This window comes from Centroberyx gerrardi, unplaced genomic scaffold (genome assembly GCF_048128805.1).
Source record: "Centroberyx gerrardi isolate f3 unplaced genomic scaffold, fCenGer3.hap1.cur.20231027 Scaffold_54, whole genome shotgun sequence".
Classification (NCBI taxonomy): Eukaryota; Metazoa; Chordata; class Actinopteri; order Beryciformes; family Berycidae; genus Centroberyx; species Centroberyx gerrardi.
This window is the reverse complement of record NW_027605188.1, coordinates 317,501-325,000: the sequence shown is the minus strand read 5'-3', so window position 1 is coordinate 325,000 and position 7,500 is coordinate 317,501. Positions and strand designations below refer to the sequence as shown.

The 7,500-nt window shown below is 40.6% G+C and overlaps 1 protein-coding gene across 1 annotated transcript in view; it reads right to left on the bottom strand.

Moving 5' to 3' along the window:
- Positions 1 to 7,500, bottom strand: part of tsc22d4 (TSC22 domain family member 4) — a 90,386-nt gene that overhangs the window by 27,868 nt on the left and 55,018 nt on the right. The gene's annotated exons all lie outside the window — the stretch shown is intronic.

Sequence of the window (7,500 nt, the reverse complement as noted above, 5' to 3'; positions counted from 1 at the left end):
GATCCAGTCCACATCAGAGCCACAGACCCCATCTGATGAGATTTAGTCTCTCAGACCCAAATGTGAGAATATTTGTATTGTCAGATGATTTAGTCCAGAGCTCCCTGACTGTCTGTGTTGCAGGTAGAGAGAGAACAGAGAAACTGATCAGAAGTCATTCTGCTGCTTTCTCTAACTCTGTTCACTTCTTTAATGAAATGATGCTGAAGTTTAATAATTCATCGGTTTGCTGCGGGACCCCCTGGAACCCCCTCAGGGACCCCCGGTGGTCCCCGGACCCCACGTTGAGAACCACCGCTCTAGGACATGAGTCCTTTAATCCTGAACTGCAGACTGGACATGTGGACCGTCTTATGCAGCTTGTTTCTGTCACTCAAAGACAACGAAGAACACAAAGCAACCAGACAGAAAGTTCAAAAAGTCAAAACGCTCTCTGCAAAGGAGCAGCGGAGGAGGAGAGGACCGCTCCGGACCGGTCCGTCCGCTCCGGACCGCTCCGGACCGGACCGTCCGCTCCGGGCCGCCCCGGACCGGTACCGGACTGTCCCAGACCAGTCCGTCCGCTCCGGACCGGTACCGGACTGTCCCAGACCGGTCCGTCCGTTCCGGACCGGTCCGTCCGCTCCGTCCGCTCCGGACCGTCCCAGAGGACATAGACCTTCCTCAACATCTGTGTCCCCGTCCCATGACAGTTCAGCGTCTGTTATAGATATTTCTATTCATCTCCTGCTTCGGGATCGTCAACACAATATTTATTTGTTGGGGTCAAAGACGATTTCTTCAGTTTTCTTGGAGTTCAGACTGGACCAGATTCACCCAAACACACACGGCTGCTTTCATCATCGACTCGAGTCAAACTGCCGAGTCGTCAGAAAGTTCACAGTTTTTTACAGATCGGTTCCAAGCGTTTCTCAATAAATACTGAGCTGACTTTCCAACCTCAGCAGCCTCTCTGAACCAACCTGTCCATCATTTCACTGCTTTGACACAAAATGCTTTCAATGACCACAACTTTCAAAAGGGGACTCGAGTCACATGACTTGGACTCGATCACAATTTGAATTGCTTGAGACTCGACTTGATGCATGAAGACAAGGCTTGAGACTTGACCTGACTTGGGTTCAGGTGACTTGGGTTCTGGTGACTTGGGACTTGACTTGACTTGGGTTCTGGTGACTTGGGACTTGACTTGACTTGGGTTCTGGTGACTTGGGACTTGACTCTGACTTGTACTTTGATGACTTGAAAAGGTTTCTAAAGTCTTGACTTGAGATCTTGTGTTTGTGTAAATGACTTAGATTGAAAGTGATGAGATTTGTTCCAGCGGACGACTGAATTTAAATTCTGTTTTCTGAATTTGTATGGAATGATTGAATTTATTGAAGTTGAAACTGATTATAGAAATCAAACTCATGATGCTCTTACCAAGTTTTTATCCTATTAAAACCATATTGCATTGAAAAGTCCTAGATATTTAGTTTTCTTTAAGATATTAAATTGATACTGGACTCTTGATTTGTTCTGACTTGACTTGGTAATTTACATTTAGACTTGAGACTTGACATTAATGACTTGGACTTGACTTGACTTGACTTGGTAATCTACATTTAGACTTGAGACTTGACTTGAGACTTGTGTCTCAAGACTTGAGACTGACTTGGGACTCGAGTGAAGTGGACTTGGTCACACCTCTGGTCAAAAGTCTTGAACTCATTTCAAACTGTCTCTGCAGCACATTTAGCAAATCTGTCCATTCTCTTTTCAAAACTCTTGAATCAAAAATACTATTGGAATACACTGCTGTTGCTTGTTGCCATGCACCTGGTGTGTGTGTGTGTGTGTGTGTGTGTGTGTGTGTGTGTGTGTGTGTGTGTGTGTGTGCTGCTGACGGTATGTGACAGTGTTTCACTCTCACTTTTGTTGCCGCTGTGCTTGTTGCTCGTTGCCATGGCTACGTTTCGCCCGGACCAGGTGTGTCACCACTCCTCTCTCTCTCTCCAGCCTAACCCTACCCCAGGTGTGTTTAACTCCTCCCCTCTCTCTCCCTCTCTCTCTCGCTCCCTCCCTCTCTCTCTCCCTCTCTCGCTCCCTCCCTCTCTCTCTCTCTCTCTCTCTCTCTCTCTCTCTCTCTCTCTCTCTCTCTCTCTCTCTCTCTCTCTCTCGCTCTCTCTCTCTCTCTCCCTCTCTCTCTCCCTCTCTCTCTCCAGGCGGGGCGAGCGAGGTTATAAAGGCTGAGGCTTTTCCTGTTGGATCAGTAGATCAGTGTTACCGCGACGACAACATGGACAACCTGCATGTGAGTACTACTGCCTCTACTGACTCTGCTTCTACTGACTCTGCTTCTACTGCTTCTACTGTAAAGTAGTCTGTCAGTGTGAAAACCTGATGATCAGATTGTATGTTGAGTTCTGACAGGCAGGTCAGTGATACCTGGTGACGTTTTGGTTGGTGTGTTTATGTGTTTACATGTTTACATGTTTACATGAGTTGAGCTGTGAACCTTCCTGTCACTGACCTGTGTGGTTTGACCAGGTCAGATCAGGTGACAGAACAGGTGAGATCAGATCAGACTGGTTGCTGCATGTTATAATATAAACTGTGTTACTGTGGCAGAAAACATGGAACTACTGTCACACTGCATTATGGGTAGGGTCAGTTGCATAAAGATAGATCTAGTCTTAGACTTAAATGTGACCTTAAGTCAAACTTGCTACAGACACTTACACTATATTTACCTGTTCTATACTTCTTGAATGTTGTAGATTTCTAACAGCTTGTTTCTCTCTCTAAAGACTGTCTCTCTTCTTCAGTCTCTTTCCAAAAACCAGAGATTTGAACAGACTTATTTTGAGGTAGGAGAGTTAGCCACCTTTCCCCTGGCTAAGCTTAAATTAAGAACTTTGTTGTTATGGCAACAAGTCGGCCTAACTGTCAGAGTGGGACGTTTAAATACTGAAGCTGTTTCAGACAAGATGGCAAATCTCTGGTTTTTGGAAAAAGCCTGAAGAAGAGAGAGAGTCTTTAGAGACAGAAGCAACCAATTAGAGATCTACCACAATCAAGAAGTACAGAACAGGTAAATATACTGTAAGAGTTTGACTTAAGGTCACATTTAAGTCTAAGACCAGGTCTAGCTTTATGCAACTGGCCCAGATGTCAACATCAGTACTAACTATTACTGTTACTGTTACTGTTACTGTTACTGTTACTGTCAGTATTACTGTTACTGTTACTCTCTTCTTCCTGTTGCTTCTCTCTCTCGTTGCTTCTCTCTCTCGTTGCTTCTCTCTCTTGTTGCTTCTCTCTCTTGTTGCTTCTCTCTCACGTTGCTTCTCTCTTCCTGTTGCTTCTCTCTCTCGTTGCTTCTCTCTCTTGTTGCTTCTCTCTTCTTCCTGTTGCTTCTCTCTCTCATTGCTTCTCTCTCTCATTGCTTCTCTCTCTTGTTGCTTCTCTCTCTCATTGCTTCTCTCTCTTGTTGCTTCTCTCTCTCGTTGCTTCTCTCTCTTGTTGCTTCTCTCTCTCGTTGCTTCTCTCTCTTGTTGCTTCTCTCTCTTGTTGCTTCTCTCTTCTTCCTGTTGCTTCTCTCTCTCGTTGCTTCTCTCTCACGTTGCTTCTCTCTTCTTCCTGTTGCTTCTCTCTCTCATTGCTTCTCTCTCTTGTTGCTTCTCTCTCTCGTTGCTTCTCTCTCTTGTTGCTTCTCTCTCTCGTTGCTTCTCTCTCTTGTTGCTTCTCTCTTCTTCCTGTTGCTTCTCTCTCTCATTGCTTCTCTCTCTTGTTGCTTCTCTCTCTCATTGCTTCTCTCTCTTGTTGCTTCTCTCTTCTTCCTGTTGCTTCTCTCTCTCATTGCTTCTCTCTCTTGTTGCTTCTCTCTCTTGTTGCTTCTCTCTCTCATTGCTTCTCTCTCTTGTTGCTTCTCTCTCTCGTTGCTTCTCTCTCTTGTTGCTTCTCTCTCTCGTTGCTTCTCTCTCTTGTTGCTTCTCTCTCTCGTTGCTTCTCTCTCTTGTTGCTTCTCTCTCTCGTTGCTTCTCTCTTCTTCCTGTTGCTTCTCTCTCTCCCTTTCCCTAATTTTTGGTGTCACTTTGCTGAACAAGCAGCCAATCACATCTGGCTCTTGATCAGCTGCTCCTGGGACGGAAGCCGTCTGATGCTGAAAAGAAAATGTTTTTTAGAAAATCAGTTGATGATTTCCTAAGAGTAACAAGTCTGTTTTGAAAATGTAGTGAGTAGAAAGTACAGATTTTTCTTTTGAAATGTAGTGAGTAATAGTGAAAAGTTTTCAGTGAAAGAAAAACTTGAGTAAAGTACTGATACTTGAAAATCCTACTTAAGTACAGTAATGAAGTTTTTTTTACTTTGTTACATCCCACCTCTGCTGTTACTGTTACTGTTACTGTTACTGTCAGTATTACTGTTACTGTCAGTATTACTGTTACTGTTACTGTTACTGTTACTGTCAGTATTACTGTTACTGTTACTGTCAGTATTACTGTTACTGTTACTGTTACTGTCAGTATTACTGTTACTGTTACTGTTACTGTCAGTATTACTGTTACTGTTACTGTTAGTATTACTGTTACTGTTACTGTTACTGTTACTGTCAGTATTACTGTTACTGTTAGTGTCAGTATTACTGTTACTGTTACTGTCAGTATTACTGTTACTGTCAGTATTACTGTTACTGTTACTGTCACTGTTACTGTTACTGTTACTGTCAGTATTACTGTTACTGTTACTGTTACTGTTACTGTCAGTATTACTGTTACTGTTACTGTCAGTATTACTGTTACTGTCAGTATTACTGTTACTGTTACTGTCAGTATTACTGTTACTGTTACTGTCAGTATTACTGTTACTGTTACTGTTAGTATTACTGTTACAGTTACTGTCAGTATTACTGTTACTGTTACTGTTACTGTCAGTATTACTGTTACTGTCAGTATTACTATTACTGTTACTGTTACTGTTACTGTCAGTATTACTGTTACTGTTACTGTTACTGTTACTGTTACTGTCAGTATTACTGTTACTGTTACTGTTACTGTCAGTATTACTGTTACTGTTACTGTCAGTATTACTGTTACTGTTACTGTTACTGTCAGTATTACTGTTACTGTCAGTATTACTATTACTGTTACTGTTACTGTTACTGTCAGTATTACTGTTACTGTTACTGTTACTGTTACTGTTACTGTCAGTATTACTGTTACTGTTACTGTTACTGTCAGTATTACTGTTACTGTTACTGTTACTGTCAGTATTACTGTTACTGTTACTGTTACTGTTACTGTTACTGTTACTGTTACCGTCAGTATTACTGTTACTGTTACTGTTACTGTTACTGTTACCGTCAGTATTACTGTTACTGTTACTGTCAGTATTACTGTTACTGTTACTGTCAGTATTACTGTTACTGTTACTGTGACTGTCAGTATTACTGTTACTGTTACTGTCAGTATTACTGTTACTGTCAGTATTACTTTTACTGTTACTGTCAGTATTACTGATACTGTTAATGTCAGTATTACTGTTACTGTCAGTATTACTGTTACTGTGACTGTTACTGTCAGTATTACTGTTACTGTTAATGTCAGTATTACTGTTACTGTCAGTATTACTGTTACTGTTACTGTCAGTATTACTGTTACTGTTAATGTCAGTATTACTGTTACTGTCAGTATTACTGTTACTGTTAATGTCAGTATTACTGTTACTGTTAATGTCAGTATTACTGTTACTGTCAGTATTACTGTTACTGTTAATGTCAGTATTACTGTTACTGTTAATGTCAGTATTACTGTTACTGTCAGTATTACTGTTACTGTTACTGTTACTGTTACTGTGACTGTCAGTATTACTGTGACTGTTACTGTTACTCTCAATATTACTGTTACTGTCAGTATTACTGTGACTGTCAGTATTACTGTTACTGTTACTGTTACTCTCAATATTACTGTTACTGTCAGTACTGCTGTTACTGTCAGTATTACTGTGACTGTCAGTATTACTGTTACTGTTACTGTTACTCTCAATATTACTGTTACTGTCAGTACTGCTGTTGCTGTCAGTATTACTGTGACTGTCAGTATTACTTTTACTGTTACTGTTACTCTCAATATTACTGTCACTGTCAGTACTGCTGTTACTTTCAGTATTACTGTTACTGTTACTGTTACTGTCAGTATTACACTGTCAGTATTACTGTTACTGTCAGTATTACTGTTACTGTTACTGTTACTGTCAGTACTGCTGTTGCTGTTGCTGTCAGTATTACTGTTACTGTTACTGTCAGTACTGCTGTTGCTGTTGCTGTCAGTATTACTGTTACTGTTACTGTCATACTGCTGTTGCTGTTACTGTTACTGTTACTGTCAGTACTGCTGTTGCTGTTGCTGTTAGTATTACTGTTATTGTTACTCTCAGTATTACTGTTACTGTCAGTATTACTGTTACTGTTACTGTCAGTATTACTGTTACTGTTACTGTCAGTATTACTGTTACTGTTGCTGTTACTGTCAGTATTACTGTTACTGTTACTGTCAGTATTACTGTTACTGTTGCTGTTACTGTCAGTATTACTGTTACTGTTATTGTTACTGTCAGTATTACTGTTACTGTTACTGTCAGTATTACTGTTACTGTTACTGTTACTGTCAGTATTACTGTTACTGTTACTGTTACTGTCAGTATTACTGTTACTGTTATTGTTACTGTCAGTATTATTGTTACTGTTACTGTTACTGTCAGTATTACTGTTACTGTTACTGTTACTCTCAATATTACTGTCACTGTCAGTACTGCTGTTACTTTCAGTATTACTGTTACTGTTACTGTTACTCTCAATATTACTGTTACTGTCAGTACTGCTGTTACTGTCAGTATTACTGTGACTGTCAGTATTACTTTTACTTTTACTGTTACTCTCAATATTACTGTCACTGTCAGTACTGCTGTTACTTTCAGTATTACTGTTACTGTTACTGTTACTGTCAGTATTACACTGTCAGTATTACTGTTACTGTTACTGTCAGTACTGCTGTTGCTGTTGCTGTCAGTATTACTGTTACTGTTACTGTCAGTACTGCTGTTGCTGTTGCTGTCAGTATTACTGTTACTGTTACTGTCAGTACTGCTGTTGCTGTTGCTGTTACTGTTACTGTCAGTACTGCTGTTGCTGTTGCTGTCAGTATTACTGTTACTGTTACTGTCAGTACTGCTGTTGCTGTTACTGTTACTGTTACTGTCAGTACTGCTGTTGCTGTTGCTGTCAGTATTACTGTTACTGTTACTGTCAGTACTGCTGTTGCTGTTGCTGTCAGTATTACTGTTACTGTTACTGTCAGTACTGCTGTTGCTGTTGCTGTCAGTATTACTGTTACTGTTACTGTCAGTACTGCTGTTGCTGTTACTGTTACTGTTACTGTCAGTACTGCTGTTGCTGTTGCTGTCAGTATTACTGTTACTGTTACTGTCATACTGCTGTTGCTGTTACTGTTACTGTTA